Genomic DNA, 18,753 nt, shown 5'->3' with positions numbered 1-18,753 from the left:
TACAAAAAGACATGAAAGGATAAGGTAAAAGATATTTCTTCTGTGTCTACCCAACCCTAACTTATACTTCTACACTTTACATGAAGAGGGCTTCATGTTATTTAAGTGACAATAGCTGATAGGTCATTTGTTAATAATTTTTCAGTTGCATTCTCTCACTTGACATCCAGAATTGTCAGAACACCTTGGTCCAGTAGAGATACTTGGATAACATCTAATCCAATGTTGTAGCATTTGTGGGTAACGTGGAATATTTGATTGTATTGCATAAAAAACTCTTACTTAACTAACATACCATAAATGACACAGATAAAGTTTAACAGCCAGAGTGCTTGTTAAAATTTAATTTAGCTAGATATCTGCTTTAACCAAACAGACACTGTCAGTTTAGAGAGCATGAAATTTAACAAGGTCAAGTGAAAGGTCCTGCACATGGATTGGGTCAATCCCATGCACAAATACAGGCTGGCTGAAGGGTGGATTGAGAGAAGCCCTGAGGAGGAGGACTTGGAAGTAATAGTGGATGGAAAATTGACTATGAGCCAGCAATGTGTGTTCACAGCCCAGAAATCCAACCATATCCTGGGCTGCATCAAGAGAAGTGTGGCCAGCAGGTCAAGGGAGGTGGTTCTCCCCCTATACTCCGCTCTCATGAGATCCCACCTGGAGTACTGATTTCAGCTCTGGGGCCCCCAGCATAAGAAGGACCTGGGCCTGCTCAAGCGGGTCCAGAGGAGGCCACGAAGATGATCAGGGGGCTGGAGCACCTCCCCTATGAGGACAGGCTGAGAGACTTGGGGTTGTTCAGCCAAGAGAAGAGAAGGCTCTGGTAAGACCTTATAGAGACCTTCCAGTACTTAAAGGGGGCCTACAGAAAAGATGGGGAGGGACTCTTTATCAGGGAGCATTAGTGATAGGACAAGGAGTAATGGTTTTAAACTGAGGGAGTGTAGTTTTAGATTAGATATAAGGAAGAAATTCTTTACTGTGAGGGTGGTGAGACACTGGAACAGGTTGCCCAGAGAGATTGTGGCTGCCCCCTCCCTGGAAGTGTTTGAGGCCAGATTGGATGGGGCTTTGAGCAACCTGATCTAATGGAAGGTGTCCCTGCTCCTGACAGGGCGGTTGGAACTATATGATCTTTAAGGTCTCTCCCAACCCAAACCATTCTATGATTCTATGATTCTATGATTTTAAGATAAAGTGCAGATGACACAAGTGGAAGATGCATGATGTAGTGAAACATGATGATTTTCCTCATTTTGTAGGTCTGTGGGTATGTAAAAAATAATTCCACTATGTACCAGAATAAAATTTTCTGCCTATGTCAAATTTCAAACATTATTGCTATTATATTAAAAAAAAAAAAAAAAAAAAAAAAAAGTAGAGTGGCTTTTTAGATGCTGGTATAGTTTTTAAAAACCAAACCTGGCTGTGCTCAGAAGTGATTTAGTCAGTTTGACTTCCTCAATTATGGTATATTTTCTTTAGAAACGCTTATGCTATGAGCTCTCAGGAAAGTGAATAACTTAGTGGTCAGAGCACAGGTCCTACATCAGAGATATTCAGGGTTCCAACTCTAGATTCAACCTGAATTCATCCTGTCAATTTTGAGAAGTGAGTTATAGGAAGACCTTTTGTAGTAGTGTAGGGAATAAATACTGCTTAAACTCAGAGGGATTTACACTGACTATTGGTTTAGGCTTAATGTCGGTATGGCCTTTTCTGGTTGTGTATCCAGTTCTTGTACACATGTGACAAATTAATAAAATTTCTAAGATTTTGAATATCCCACTAGTACATCAAAATGTGTAACATTATTCTCTGTTGTTACTCTCTCAGACTATATGCATATCCCGTTTTCTAAAGCTATTTTCAATTATTACAGAACTACAACCTAAATATTGCCAAATAGTTTTCCTAAGTTTTACTCACTCATGGTGTGTTCTCCAACCTTCCTGCCAATGGCCCACCGATTTTCCTTCTCCATTTTATGTGTTAGATAAGAGGCCCCTGGCTTTAAGATTCATTGAGTTTGTAATGAACTTGGCTCTAAATTACCCAAGATCATTAATCACTAACTTACTAATGTGATCCTATCTGGGACTGTGGACCTGCCTAGTATGTGGTCAAAGTTTATCCATTACATGTACCAATTCTAAGTATCTAATCTAAATGCAAACCTTTTTCTGTTTAACAATATGAAGTTCTCTGTTGTTCCCTTTTGAGATTCGCTTGAAGGTTTAATACTGAATCATGTCTATCCCAATAATTCAGATCACAAAGAGGGGAAGTATCCAAGATGTTGATTATGACCTTCAGATGTATAGATTTTAAATATTAAAGTTCAAATTTTTTATTGACAATGTTAAAAATCAATGAAAATTGGAATTCACTTGAAATTTAAGTCTTAACAAATAGTCAGATACACATATTTCAGTCTTCACCTGAGCTTCGTGATTGTACTTGCCCCATTTTGTTTCTGTTCCCATACTATGGCATCTGAATAAATCAGTTCAACCTGATGGCCCAAACTTTAGCAGTTTGCCAAATGGTGCAGACATCTTACACTTTATTATTCTTGTTTTCTGGGGTAAAATATCGCTTGCTGTTATCAGAATTCATAATCCTATTTGATGAATGTAACAACATCTTAGTACTTCTCTTTCTATCAGTTCATTTCAGAGAACTTGGCTTTTTTCTCAGCTGTAAGTATTAATAAAGGGACTTTTCTCAACTTCATGTTTTGTTTTGTTTTGTTTTTTCTTTCTTCTGTAGAAGTATGAAATTTTAGAGATGCTAAGTATGAACTAAACAATTTGTTGTCCAAAATTATATAGATATTTGAGCCTGCTGCTAAAAAGCTATTTGGAAAGAACTAGGCCACATCTAATTTACAGCACTAATGCCTGTATCACAGTTAAGAAAGTTGCTTGTTTCTAGCTTCTACCAGTCACCTAACTCATAATTATGTTCCTCAAAAACAGTCAATATCATGCCTAAGTTATTATATAGGCTGCATCTAAGTCATGAATCAAGTTTTTAAAAACTCAGAAAACACATGAAATTGTTACTGAATAAAAGAGAATGCTGAATTAGTGTTGCCTATCTAGGGCAGCTTCAGTTCTCTCTTATGCATGTCCCAGAATAATAAAACCATTATTGATCTGTGACGTTCTTTCTAGGAAAAGGGAAAGGATATATAGATATAAACACACTTATATGCACCCAAGAGGCAACAGAGATTGTCTGTCAGTCTTGGGTCTCCTGAATCAGAGAAAACAAACAAGATACTGCATTTTCCTCACTTGTACCATTTATTTCAGGAAGAAATTAAACCCTTTTAAAACAACAATACACATTCACGAAACCGTGAGGAGTTTCCTATTGAAAAGTCAGACAAATTGATCTAAGGTTTAGCAGAAGTGTAAGCCAGTTATTATTGTCTGTCATAAGAAAGATACCCACATGAATGCACCTCAAGCTCTTCCTAACATCCGGAAAACTCAGCACATCTCAGAGGAGCAATGGTCATTGTATATGAATTAGCATGGGTGGTGGGATCCAGTGGGAATGAGGTGATTGTTATTTGGTAAAACAAGGGATTGAGTAAAGGAGTCTGTGCAAAAATAATCCCTTAGATATAAAAAAAAATGAATGAATATACACACAGACTCTAGGTTCACTGATAGTTTTCAGAGAGGGATGTTTGTTCAACTAAATTTTTATTATACTTTGCCTACCACAAAGACAAATCTCTCCTTATAATACTCTCAGAATAATTTTTCTACAAACTTTCTCTAGATGTTACAGTTATCCTCAAATTCACATGTTGCAATATAAATATAAACATGATAAATTTGAACCAAGACATTCCAGTGAATTCATTCTTGGGTCTTCTTTGAAATAACAATTTAAAACTTCCACAAAGGTCCACTACCAGAGTAATATAGTAGGTTGCTAATAACAGACCTTGCTTGTTCTGCCTTGTTTGCCTGGATCATCCCATGTAGCATTTTTCAGCGTGATTTTGGCCCTATGTACTAACAAAACAAATCAGATAAATGTTTTTTAAAGTAACTAGATAAAGTAACATGCTTGTGTTGTTTACAGAGAGGAGAATCCTTTAATGTTTATTCTACTGATAAATAATTGATAGCTTGATAATAGCTCACAGTGCCTCCTAAAGAGAACTAATATTAAACACTGCTGTATCTCTGCAAGAGAAGGCATTGCTGAACACAGATACATCTGTTCTACCCTAAGCATCTGTTCTAAACCTAGGTTCTACCCTACCTTTGTGGCAGGACTGTTAATACAGTGCAATTATATAGTATAAAAACAGTGCTACAGAGCACAGATTCTAGTTTATATTGGATATAAACATACTTTCACATATAATACTGTATTTCATATTATCCATGAGGAAAAAGTAAGGAACAAATTGGAATGTTAATGCCCTGTAGCTATTACATATTCATTTCACGCTGGTGCTAATTAAAAGTAACTGGGAGATCAGGGTGAAAACTCCCACAGAAATGCCCAGATGCTGAAACATTGCAGTACGTGATGCACTCTGTCTCTCAACAGAATACAGCCATTTTGCCCCTCAGACCCATTCTCCCACACGTCTTTATATTTCTGTCACTATGGGAAACTAGGCATAAGCACCCCACTATATTTTAGCAAAGAGCAGGTTTTCTATAGGATAGAAGTCACTCTGCAATATCCCTGTATTCAATATATTGAAAGAAAGTAGCTAAGTTGTCTGTGTACAGTCAGGGTGTGTTAAGGTTTCCAGTAGAAGTTATCTAGTAATACTTATGGATCTATAGGAAGCAATCTAGAGGATTCTAGATCTCTAACCAAAGCAAGATACTGAGTTACTGTAATGATTAATACTTTTTTTTTTTTTTCCTGGTGAAAGAAAGAATACCACCAATTTACTTAAATGGCGCTCACTTAGAAAAAAAAAGATTAAAACCACATTTATAGATTAAAAAAAGAAGATATGTCTGACTTAATCAGCAACATTGTTAACATGTGAATTTTTAACCAGAAAATTGTAAAATATTTTTCTCTAGAAAATGTCTGTTGTAGAAAAACAATGTGTCAAATTCCAAGCTAATCTACAAAACATTAACATAACAGAAAACAGGTTTTGTTTTGAGTTTTAACAGTTTGTTTCTGAATGTTTTTCTTGCTTGCTTTTTCACATATGGATTCTAAAAATGTCAACAGATGTTCCTTCAGCAAATAACTATGTCCACTGAATTTGTTAAAACTTTCTCTCTCCAACTCATCTCTCAGTTTTTTGCATCTCCTTGCAATGTGTCCAGAACCAGAAGACATCTGTGTATAATCTAAGAATTCTGAAGCAATTTAGAAAATCAGATGAGATACATTTTATGGTTTTATTGTTATTATATTACAAAATAAATTGTGAAGAAAACCACATTCTCCTTATCCTGAAATTTGAACTGAAAGATTATGGTTACTTTGTTTAGCATAAGAATTTATTTTTCTGCCTAATGGAAATACTGTAATATACACAATGACATTATTTTATGTATTTTAAAAATTACACATTTAAGAAATATTTTACTATGTGTACTTTAGAACTGATGTTCTGCTTCTTTAAGCATAGTAACATGATATTCTATAGCAGTTTCAAAATAGCATTATAGGTGGAATTAAAATACTTTTCTGTCACAGTAGTTAAAAATAAACAAGTGACAGTGTGAAATCACATCAAAATCATACCAACCACCCCAGGAGCTCAAAATACTAAGGCAGAGACTTTCTGTGTATTGCTTGATTTGGGAAGATAAAATAAAATAAAAATAACCAAATGAGACAGAACATTGGTGTCTGGAAAAATCAGATTCTGTGGGGATGGAAATTGCCTCTGGACTTATTATCTTATCAGACTGTAAGTAGACCAGACTTGGCATTCTGGTCAAAATGGTAAACAGTAACTTGTCAGAGCGTGTCATTCACTTTCAGGGTTCCCTTTTGTTGCCTGATGTGTGTTATTTCTTTTGCTGTCATTGTTCATAAATGCTAAAGACTACACATTGTAATTACAATGCTACACATTGTAATTATAGATTTATCAAATTTCTACAATTATGGGTCTGCACATTTCTCAAATAAATAGTTAAATACTAGCTTGATTGCCAGAATACTCATTCAATAGCTCTGTGTAACAAACCACCAGTTAGGTTTGATTATACAGAATAATTATATGGCATGAGCATTGAAATTAGAAATGCATAATGTAAAATGTGATTATTATTTCTAACATGGGACTAAATTTAATAAAAAAGGCTTTACTGATCTGGAACTGATCTTGGTGTTGTATGACCAGGGTTGGCTTGATCTTTTTTCCGTCTAGTAAAGCTTGAAAAACTAACGGTCTGCTCACCTCTGCTAAAAAACAGCCAACAAGTTACTTTTTACACACCAGATGTTTCTTCTTTTTATGTCAATATGTAGTTACACAAAGCAGAAGGAGATGCCAGCACAGTTGAGAGCTGAATTATCTAACATTTTTTAGCACTACAAAATAGTAATATTGATATTTGATGACAGTATACAATCCAACAAAAAAATTGATAAATTCCTGTGCCTTATTGCATTAGATTAGACATAGTTTAGATGAAAAAAACAAACAGAATTAAGGTTCTGAAAGAAAATGAGAGGAGTGAGGGGGATCCATTTTACCTTTAGCACTTTGTCATTTTTTGTCACTTTGTCACTCTGTCTGGAACTATTATAAACAAAAGGAAAATCTTGAGTATAAAACCATGAATTATGAACAATTTTATGGTTATTTCTGTCTGAAACTGATAATTTAAATTGAGAGGAAAGGATCAAACTTTTTTAGCAAAAAATGTATAATAGCTCATCTAATTCAGATCAGCTGTCGCATTCTAACTCATTTCGTATAGATATTAATGCCTTTTCATTTTGTGTACCTTTTATTTCCTTTTGAGTAAAATGTAGTAACCAACAAGATAATTCAGGTCCTTTTGCTAAGTATGGGATATAGACTTAAGGCACAAACTCAGAAAAATATATATAGTTGTATATCCTTATTCTTGAGAATGCCCTACAGAAGTAAAACTGTACATAAAAGTGTGTGTAGCATGAGGTCCTTTGGAAGCTTTCCAATACTTTTTTTTTTTCATAGACACAGCCATTAGTGCCACCTACAATTAAGGTCGCTTGAGGCTTTCCATTATAAGACTTTATTTTCGTTAATTATAACTTTGCAAAGCTGATATTTTTGGTAAATATCTCTTTATCTTAGAGCACTTGTCAGTATTATTGGTTTCACCACAGACAGTTCTACCATTTCTGATGGTATAACAGGTGATGTATACACTTCCTTGCCATTGAGAAGAGGAAAAAAAAAAAAAAAAAGAAAAAGAAAAGACTGTCAAATTGTAACACCATGTGCAACAATCTTGTTGAAAACCTCCAGCACTCCCCTGCTTCAGATCAAATCTGAAGAGTCTGGCTACAGTGAAACACCCTATGAAGGACAGAAGAGAACTGTAATGTGAGAATTATGAAGTGGGAAGATGAGGAAAATGAGTGAAAAATCAGAAGGTAAATGTGGTTGGAGAAGAGGTTAGACTGAGGACCGAAACAGAGATGGAAGATGAGACAACTAAGACAAAAGGGTCAGCCTTAAAGAATTTTTTTGTTAGATACTCTTCTCCCTTGAAACCTGAAATGGAGCATATGATTTCCAAATTCTTTCTAAGACTTTCATTATTTCCTTTCAGCAAATACATGTGAAACCTAAAACTAACAAATATGCCTGACCCATCTTTTTCCAGTTTCAGCCCACATAAATGAGGACGTAAACCTGTCTAGGGAAATGTAATTATTTAAGATGATAGAACTTCATAGCATGGGTGTAGATATTTCAGTCTACTGATAGAGTATGCTGGTTGGCTTTTCTTTAAAATTTAGGAAATTACAACTGGAAATCTATGGCTGAAGGCCATAAAATATACAAAATGAATACTCAATATGTGGTCTGGTGCCCCTTCCTTGCTCCCAATTTCCTTAACCTGCATATGCATGTGTATTTTCTAGATTTACTTTCCAAATATCCAAATAGGTATACAGACTACACTGCTTCTTAGTGTTGTGAAAACATTATTGGTGTTTCTCAAGACTGTGTATACTATGGTAACTAGTGACACAAAGGAAACGCTATTGCTTTCAAAGGAAGACTTGAAATTTTCAGCAAAGAGTTTTAATTCACATTGAAAAGAGCCTTGTGACCATATTTTACTCTCTATATTGAAAGGGACAAAGTCTGAAATTAAAGAATTTATCATAATTCATGCATCAATATTATTTTTAATTATTCTTTATTAATTTCATGTTTGTATTTATAAACATATATTTAACAGTCTTACAGAATAAATTTGGAAGACCTGATAAAAAAATTAATTTCTCTGTAACAATTCCAGAATTTCAGAATGACATATTGAGGTAAATGACAGGCAATATTTTTTGATCCATGTTAACATAATAATTCTTAACAGATGCCCAAAAGAAAATATCCCACATTGAAACAAATAATGACTTTGCTGACACACCAATCTACTGATTTACTTCAGTTTGACTTTATCGAGCCAGGCTGTCACAATCTTACAGACAAGTTCAACCCTGGGCATGCTTCGTCAGATGTATTTCTTTTAGCTTCTGTAAAGTACCTAACATAAAGTTGAGAATATTGTGAAAAGGTGATACTTTCAGTCACCTCAACTGATGCTATTCTATGTTTGAAACGGTGACTCCTTCTTTGTGTCTTCTTTGCCAGCTGCTAATGACTGCATTTTCCTTTGAAACAAAAGACAGAAACCAGTAGCTCACATATTTCTTCTATTGACACATATGAAGGCAATGTCAGTAGTCTTCAAACTTCTGACAGCTAACTTTAATGAATAAGTCATAACTGAGGTGCCAAGAAACAAAATAAGATGTTAATTTAAAGGTTGAAGTCATTTGTCCTAAACACAGCGAGTTTATACAATATTCAACACATCTTTCTGGTAGTGACATCTTTCCATTAGGGACACAAAGTATGCTATATTGTCAATTCTAAATTATTATTTTCCCTGCTTAAGCTTCCCTAATATTGTATCAATCACTTATTGTACCATTCACTTAAACATTGCTTCAGATACTTCCCTAGTTAAAACAATTTGATTGTCTGCTCAGATTTGTCTCTTTTCCTCCTGTGACATTAAAATACAAATAAAAATAAACACTCCTTGTCTAGTTGAAATACTTTATATTTTTCATAAAACTACTTTTATTTTATATTTCTACACGTATACCCAAAAAGCTATCAGACTCTACAGTGAACAAGACAATATGTTCCCTAATATGAGCAACCTGATGGCCTAACAGTCAAAAAAATCCCACCCAAAACTTAAAACATGGAAACAGTAACATTGATTCAAACAAAATATATAACATAGAGTATACTTAAGTAAGACCTTATATTTTGTTACAGATATAATCATCAGAGACTGTTGGAGAACTGTTTGAAAATATGTGTTATTATATCTTTTTAATTTTAAGGGTTTTAATATTTTTTCAATTATATGGTAAAAAAAAAGTATTCTAAATTCCTAGACAACAGGTGACTTTAGTTTAAAGTTAATAAAATTCACCTAGCTCACAAACAACGGGACAAATTTTAAAACTGATCTGTTTCTTCATTCTTCTAGAGTGTTTTTAAACTTATCTGAATCTTGGAAGACAAGTTTTATTTCCTTTAAGTTTGTAATCACATTTATTAACTGTGATTAGTGCACTGATTTTAAAAAAGAGCATGTAAACAATGAACAGTGGCAAATTCTGTTACAATCCCTATGGACTTTCTCCTTTATAAAGATCTTATCAAAGAAGTTGCATTTTTGAGACTGGGTCTGCCCCAAAGGAAGCCATAATAGCTTTATTAGTAGAAAACGTCAAATGTGAAAATCAGAAAGAGGTAAATAGTATATATATTTGGGCTGTATAAAAGCTTAGAGATGGAGGAACAGAATAGTCAAAAAGGAATAGTCTTGACGTGTGTCCATCAACTACTATAAATAATCTAAAACAAATCTTATGTCCAGTTTCTCCCTTGGTATGATAAATAGGTAACACTTTGTCTTCAGGAATACGTAAACTGAAAAAATAACAGAAGAAGCTGGCTCCCTCTCCCTCCCCTCCCCTCCCCTCCCCTCCCCTCCCCTCCCCTCTCCTCTCCTCTCCTCTCCTCTCCTCTCCTCTCCTCTCCTCTCCTCTCCTCTCCTCTCCTCTCCTCTCCTCTCCTCTCCTCTCCTCTCCTCTCCTTCTCCACATACATTTAATTCTTTAACAATTTAGAATTTACTTCATCTGGGTTGATGTATTTACAGTTATTTATTCTAAGATTCAAGTACTGAACAGAAAAATTCATCAATCTTCTGTGCTGTGCTGTAATGACTAGGCTTTTTAGCTATGTTTGGTGCAGAGGTGAATATGATTAACCGTGATATTTGGTATATGAAGGAAGAACTGGAAGGAGACAGTGTTTATACAGTGTTTATAACACATTCTTTCCATAAACAGGAAAAACAGTATTTTTTTTCCTTTATTGTTCTAGTGTCTTTTACAAGTTGGTCTTAATAACATCATCTCATTTTACTTTGTTTAATACCTTGCATCATATCTCTAATTGTTTTAACTCTTTTAATTGGAAACTCTCAGAGCATCTTTAAATTGACTGATGGCTGTTTTTTTTTTTTTCTTTTAGTCAGTCTGTTTCCTAAGGCAACACTTCTGTTTTATGAGTTTCTAATAGCTGTAATTTACAGCTGCCTCACCGTGCTTTAAAAAGATGATCAATTCTTTACGAATATTAAAAATGTTATTCAATTTATGCATGTCATTGACCCTTTTTTTCAACTTCTTTTGCCTCTGATTGTCTTTTTCAATTTTGTAAGAAATGGCCAAAATTACCAGATTATGTTAATTCTGCAGTTAATATGAGCCTTATGCTCACAGAATTTTTTTTCAATTTTATTGTAACTACTTGTAGCATCAGATTACTTCACTACCTTGGACAAAAACCATTATGAAAGAAAAATGTTTTTCATTAAAAAATAAAATTTGTAGACTACTGAAAAAATATTTAAGATTGGTAAACATTAGTTTGAATGGTTTTTTTGCTTAATCTCAGTCATTTCAAGGGGAAAAATGACACACCAATGAAAAGAAATATGAAGTAGATGAAAATTAATGTACTCTGTAGGATATTTAAATGAGTGTTTGTTAAAATTATAAGACCTCAGTAGATTTATAAAATACTTCTAATTGAAAAGTGCCTTTTAAGTAAACTTAGTATATGCTCTGATAACATGCATTTCTTTTTGCAATTAAAAATATATGTTCTTTTTAATTAGAAATTCTTCCTTAAGAGAAGTCTTCTGATTCTTTCTATTATTCTTTGTCTTGACATTACGCATTCATGTGTGAGAGGATTAATGATCGTCTTTACTCTGAATAGGTATCTTGGATAAAAAACATTTCCACTTATTTTTTAAAAAGATATTCTTGTTGGTTAAGTGACCATAGGAATCTAGATTTACACTTTTATCTTTCACAGTATATTTCTAACTTGCAGTTATAGACCTCTTAACTGTTTTATGTATAGAGATGTCAGCTCAGATCACAGCAATTTATTATTATATATCTCTTTTACAAAATAGCATAGAGGAAAAGAATACAGGAAGATTGAAACTATGAAGCTGCATTCCACTTTGTACTTTACAGAAGAGTGGGTCCCAGCCTTTGCCTCTCACAGTTTTGCTATTACTCCTCAAATTCCTTGAAATTGTCTGAACACTTGTATTATAACTGCTAAATATATTTTATGACAAATTAATAAATATAGAAAGCTACATTCTTCACAGCTATAATATAACCTTCTTAATATTTACATACAGGTTTGTATTTGTATCCGTACTGGTAAGAACTTTCAACTTTTATTATCATAAAGATCTATTAAGAGGTATTAAGAACCATGACTGTGGTCTTACTGTTTTCTTTACACTCAAGGCTGACCTAATAATTGAAGGTTTATGGGGTTTTTTTTTTCCCCTTAGGGTGATCCAACTCTATCTTTCCTTACAACTACTTTCCAACAGATAGGCAATACCAGGTAGCTAGAAGTGTGACTTCAAAGAAACAAAGCTTCCATTCCTTACAAGTATCTCCCAATAAGGTCTTGAAGGGAGCTTCCAGGATATAGCTCCCTTTTCCACTTGTGTGTACAGGAAACAGTACCTTGGTCGATTTGCTCAGAATTTCAAGGGATCCCAAACAAATAACCACTTCACTTGCTCATCCATGACCCTTCAAGTCTAAGTGAGCATATGTTGCACAGATGCTTTATCCATGCACAGTGAATCTGATGTATTTAAAAGAAGTCTAAACCTCAGCACTTTTGGACTTATGGTGCTTGCTGAACTCCAAGCCAAAGCAAATTTTTGGACATGCATTTTAACATGTATTGTGGCAGCAAAAAGCAAAAAAGCCTAAGAAAAAATAATAACTCTTCTGTATAGACATAAGTACAAACACCATGTATATCTGAAAAAAAATACTGAAATCAAAGTGGAAAAAAAAAAAGTATCCTAAGTTATTATTTTTGAATATAATGTCTGGTTAATGGCTAGTTGTTCAGCACATATATATAACCACAGGAAACAAAACAAAATGTGAAAGGGGAAGACAGATTGTCTGTAAACAATGTTGGTCTTAAGGCAACTTCTCCTCAATCCTTTAGGTCACTGTTTGTCTGAAAGATTGATGAGCAGTTGAGACACTTTCATGAAAAAAAAAAAAAAAAAGAACAACCCACCTTAAAAATATCCAAAGGCACTGTAAAAGATAAATAAGTAAATAAAATGCTATTTTTCTGAGGCTGGTCAAAATGCCAAATTTGGATCAGCAAACACATTCTTGCCTCAACTAAATGGAATGTTTACTGAGCCCTCTAGCAGGAACACTCTGGAAACTTGATTATTAATGAGATGTGGTAAATCTTATGTGCCTGAAAACTCTCCATATTTAATTTACTGGTGCCTTCCTAATCCATCTTGTTATATTAGCAAGGGAATAAATCCAATGATCTAAATGGTGTTTCTTCCCCATCTCTGATTTCTGTGAATCTGTTTTCTTCATGCTGATGATCACTAAAGGCATTATCCATGAATCAGGACCATATAAATATGCACAGATATAAATATCTGTAAATGATAGGCTTATTTTGTAAGAATATATAATATTTAATTCCTAATCACTCAGTGAATAAGGAGTTTCACTGAAATTTAAACATAAACACAAGTAAAATCATCATAGGGTTTTTCTGTTTATTTGTTCATTCTTGCTAATCACCCTAAAATCAATTTGCAAGTTGACCATATTTCTTTACTGAAGCAAAGTAACAATTACAGGAGGTTTACAGTGTTATGAGAAGGTATAAAGTTTCTGACATTTCAGCATATATTGAGTAAAACTGTAAAACTGTTAATAGAGAATATATAAAGAATATTAATTTTTTAACATATCACATGTGCGAATTATATTTTTAGTGTATGTATCTCATTAACTTTAAGGCCAATCAATGTAATATTACTCTACATTATCTTTAACTGATTGTAATCACTCATTTATAAATAAGATTTGAGATTCAAAGGACTTATTTTGTTCATAGATAAACCACATTGTGCTGAAATACCTTTGCTCCCTATCACCACATCCTTCCCTTTCAAACTGTCACAGTGAAACTCTGCTACTTCAACTGGAGTTATTCCTCTGTTTAACTACGTCATGGTCACCCTGAAAAAGACTATTGCTCTTCATGGATAGACTAATGAGATATCAAAAACTGTGATAATTTACATTAAGAGACACTGTTTGTGAGACACTTACAAACACATAGTTTTTCAGAAGCATTCTGGCTAACTACTGTCTCCTAGGTAGAACTTTTTTCTGATGTACGCACTGAAACCCAAGTGGTATGAGACCAGACAGTACACACAACTTTTCCAGCATGTATTATCACACTTGGGCTAAGCTGGAACACTTAGGTGGGCTTGTCTCAGTGTATAAAATGAACAGAGCCACAGGCTGAGTATTTTCAGAGAGGGTTCCTATTTCTATATAGAGATTCTTCTGTTGACTCTTAACCATTAGAAGCTCATTTATGTTTGCTGGAGGCATTTGAAAAAGCTTGAGTGAGGACTGTGGTATGCCCAAATGTTATTCTCGGTAAAGAGGACCTTTAGAAACTGGGAAATGTTTTGAAAGGTTATATTTTTTAATAAATCACTTCCACACTAGATAAAGTGGAATATTCTCCTTTACTGTAAGAAAAGATTTTTTTATGTGTTTATACATCTGTGGCCATTTTATGCCACCAATGCTGGTTAAAAGAGCAGCCCTTTACAGGCAATGAATAAGGCATGGCAAATTGCTGGTAAGGGCACAACAGCTTTCTCAAGAAGAAAGAAAGAAAAAGAAAAGAATAATTTGAAATATTTAACAGAAGAGATTCCATTGCTATGCAGCTAAAGCCATGGCAGTAAAAGTCATTTAAAATTGTATTCTGAGAAATATCTTTCAATGCTTAAACAACAGAACCCAATTTTGACAAACCCAGAAGTGAAACAGTATTATTGTAATGGAATATTGGTTTCGATAAACTGTATGTGACACAGAATCTATGAAATATTGTCAAAGCTATCTTAAAGGCTTCTAAGTACAGAATGGCAGTATCACGAAATATCTAATACTTACTGTTCCTTGTGGGTAAGTACCTAACCGCACAACTAAGAAAAAACTTTGATGTTCTGTCTAACTCAAGGCTAAAAGTGTATTACATGTTCTTTCATGTGATAAATTTAGGTTCCTAACTACAGCTCCTCTGGTATTATGGAGAAGAGGAGACACAAAACTGGAGACCAGAGATTTAGTGAGATAATTAAAAAAGCTTGAAAATATTCTCAGAAAGCTACTATGCTACACTTAATGTATATCTTTTCCTAAATATTCTCTACTTGATGAAAGGAATAAATAACTCAATTTTGACAACTCCAGGTAACCATAGCACAGCTTTGCAGTTGTCAATGAGTTCACTTAAACTTCAAAAATAATGTAAAAAGACAAGATCTGCAGTATTAAGCTAAAAGCTACATGAGAAGTCAAACAATACAAGACAAAAGAAGAAAAGTCATAGTTTTTCATAAGGAAGAAAAAAAACCACTGCTTTTGTTGACTAAAGGGCGTCTAAGGGGACTTAAACATCTAAAGTGATTTTGTACTGAACCCTAAGTTACAATCATTGCTCTAAAAGTGTTAGGGACAGATCAGAATAGGAAGGAAATGTGGTTATTTTTGAACATGTGTCATCAGCTGGGGAATTAAGATTTTATTACGGAACTGACTTAAATTTCAGTCCTATAAATTTTTTCCCCCCCTGATTGTTCTACGTAACAGAACCTCAACAAAAATGATCCCCCATTTGATGTAATATTATCATAAGCAGAGAAACAAGTGGTTAAAACAGGATGGTAGTTAAAAAACATAATATTGGAGTTTTAAAGGGTTATTGAAAACATTGTCCATATAAAATGTATGTTCTTTAGAGTTACTGTTTGATATCACACAAAATGTTATTCTACTGAATAAGACAGTATTGCTCCCTAATGATGAGCATATATTGTTTAATGGCACTTTCCTGTATTCATATGAGGCTGTGAGTTCCACTTGGCATCTTTGTTATGTTTACATTAGAGGTTGCCAACAGATAGGCAACACAACAGAGTTATTTTGTGAATCTAAGTCTGAATTGTCTGAAAATTCAAGCAAAATATCATGAGACACTGTCTGCTCATGCACTGATTCCAAAATCCTTGCAATGGTGGCACACTTGAGTTACTACATAACTTTCCTGTATCTGTCACAGAATTTGAAGAGTGTAATGCCATACTGAACACAAATATGAAAGTACCTGATTGAGCATTATACAAGGAGAATCATTGAAACATTTATATAAAATGAAGTTTTGTTTCTAATGCATAATGAGCTGCCCCTCAGACAAGCAGCAATTCAAAACTCATTGTTCTTTTCAAGTGCTGTGCAGATTTTAAGTGCATTTTAAATCAATCACCACAGTTTTCACATGAACTGCACTAAATCCTTTCTTTTTAGTCAGTCTTTCTTATTCCTCACAAATAGCTTAAACTGTAGAAAGTACTTTGCACCTGCTGTTAGGCAGAGTGTGTCTTGCAAATAAAACCTTATAAAATTATATTGTAATAGTCAGCTTCTGTAAATTAAGGTAGTTCTGCTGGGCTCAGTGAAGTTTTACTGATTTGCAGCTGCTAAGGTTCTGGCCCTGTGGTTTCTCCAATAATTACTGAGATGTTCAGTCTGTAGAGACAGAGATCTCATTCTTCTTTTTGAGAGTTTATTTGAATCTCTTCTTGTCATTTGAGAGTGTTCTTGACACATGAACTACAGACAAACACAACAACTCAAAATTCAGTGAAAATTGGTGACTGCTTCCTATTTCACAGTGATAATATCAAACAACAAACCAGTACAAATTCACTAACAAATGTCCCTCAACTTGCAGCATTTTTTTGTTAAATTGATCTGTTCTCTACATGTAGGAATAGCCAGTGACAAATGCCTTACTAAAATAAGATTTCCAGAGAAATGTTGTTAGGCCAATAGTTATCACTGGAAAAAGCTTTTGTGAAGTAGAAGGTATGTTTAGAAAACTATACATAGGAGATATAATTGACTGGAATGTGGGGCTTTTTTTCCTGCCCATTTTCTCATTCTTAATTTTTCTTCTATTGATAAGTCCAAATGAAAACGTGCTTTCTGGTTCTACCAGTCTTCAGCTTACCTACAATGGTCACTGTCTAGTTAGTCTTTCAGCTGAATACTAATGAGCATTTTCTGCCATTTTAAAGGTTTCAGGTATTCTCTCACTCTTCTGAGAGTATACTTCAAGTATTGTTTCACTCACTCTGAGAAAGAGAGAATGGAGGAAAGATGAAAAAATGAAAAACATGCAAGAACCAGTCCAGGGTTAATAATATGACAGAACTGAGGTGGCTATGCTTTGTGTAGTCTATATGCAAATAGACCAATGTGTTTTTTTAGTTTGTCTTATGTAGTGGAAGTCTTCTTGTCCTTGCAGATTTTCCCAGGAGCTAAACCTGATGATTACAGATAAAAATGAAATAGTGAATGAAATGGAAAATTATATGGCACATCAATACTTCTGTTGCTATGCTGAAAATATATTTCTTCTCATTAAGAGATGAGATTTTTTACTATGTTTATAATTTAATTTACTCTCCTGTTAGGACTACAGCTTTTGCATCAGGGTACATGGAAGTAGGGACAGCTAGGAAGAGGAATTCCATATAGAAACACATTAACATATAAACTTCAAGAATAATTAGTACATTATGCTATTACCCTTTTATTTTTAGGATAAGAAAACTTTCTGCTTCATAAGACACAAACTTCTCTAATCTCAAAAGACTAATAAATCATTGTTTAAACTACACTGAGGAGTCTCAACTTGGCATCTGAAAAGAAGAAAAATTGCTTTGATTTTTTATCCCTTTTGATCTTTTATTTCTGCTGGTATTTTTCATATGCATTAAACAAACTCCTATTTCTCAGTAAAATGACAGTAACGAAATGCCCAGCCATTTTTCAAAAGTAACACTGTTTCTATTACACCTATCATCGATAATAAGTGTATTGAGAATAGCAGGCAGGCAGAGCATTAAACTAGCTTAAAGATATATTAAGAAGATGTCAAAGAGAATACAGTGGAGATAAGCCTTCTGAAGCTATACACTAATAAACCCCTGAAAAGAAATGAAAGTATGGAAGAAAAAAATCATTATTATAAAATTCATTTTAACAGAGGCGGAAATAAAGAGATTGGAATTCAGTAAGTACTAATAAATTGCTATGGGTGTAATTTGCCCATCAGAATAAGAACTGTGAAAACCTCTCCAGTCCCCTGACACAGATATCTAGGTAAAAAATAAAGAATGGAGTTCTACAACTGTGAAATGCTGTTGAACTGAGTTCTGCACAATACATCTTTGGGAAGGGTCAGTTCAAAGATAGTATCAGTTTTGACGTACAAAAAATTTGCAGAATATCCTGTGCTCCCTTTACCTCAGAGGAACTGAAGAGCTGTAGTAAGATGTCCAAAATCTGATTCCTCTTGATATTTCTCTGCACAGAAGTCTTTATTCAGGCTTTGCGTGTATTTTAGAGAGAATGTCTCTGAGATCATGTTGGAAACACAAGTCTCAGAAATAAAGCTTTAGAGCTTTCAGGAGCAGAATATAGGTTAGTCTGTCCATGCTGGACCTGAGAGATGCCAGAATGCTGAAGTGGAAGCAGGAAGGCAGTCAACATAAGGAGTGTAGCCCCAGGGGTCCAAAACCAGTGACAGGCTGTGCTTCTGCTACTCTAAAGCTCCAGCAGGTCTGATTTTCTGAAGCTATCCCGTACACTCAAAGGCTCCAACGCCTAAATCATTTTATGTTGCTCTTTTCACGGGGAGTGGGGTGAAGGAAGAGGAAATGAGGCTGTTTCTAAGCCACACTAAAATGTGAATTTTTGTTATTAGTCCTT

General features: G+C 34.2%; 1 long non-coding RNA gene across 2 annotated transcripts in view; it reads right to left on the bottom strand.

Moving 5' to 3' along the window:
• Positions 1-18,471, bottom strand: part of LOC141942122 (uncharacterized) — a 68,745-nt gene extending 50,274 nt beyond the window's left edge. For both annotated transcript variants that reach the window (XR_012628531.1, XR_012628530.1), the window contains exon 1: positions 18,289-18,471. This is a non-coding gene — a long non-coding RNA (uncharacterized LOC141942122). The remainder of the gene's footprint in view (positions 1-18,288) is intronic.
• Positions 18,472-18,753: the final 282 nt, after the last annotated feature.

Source organism: Strix uralensis, chromosome 4 (genome assembly GCF_047716275.1).
Source record: "Strix uralensis isolate ZFMK-TIS-50842 chromosome 4, bStrUra1, whole genome shotgun sequence".
Lineage (NCBI taxonomy): Eukaryota > Metazoa > Chordata > Aves > Strigiformes > Strigidae > Strix > Strix uralensis.
This window is presented reverse-complemented; position numbering and strand designations above follow the sequence as displayed.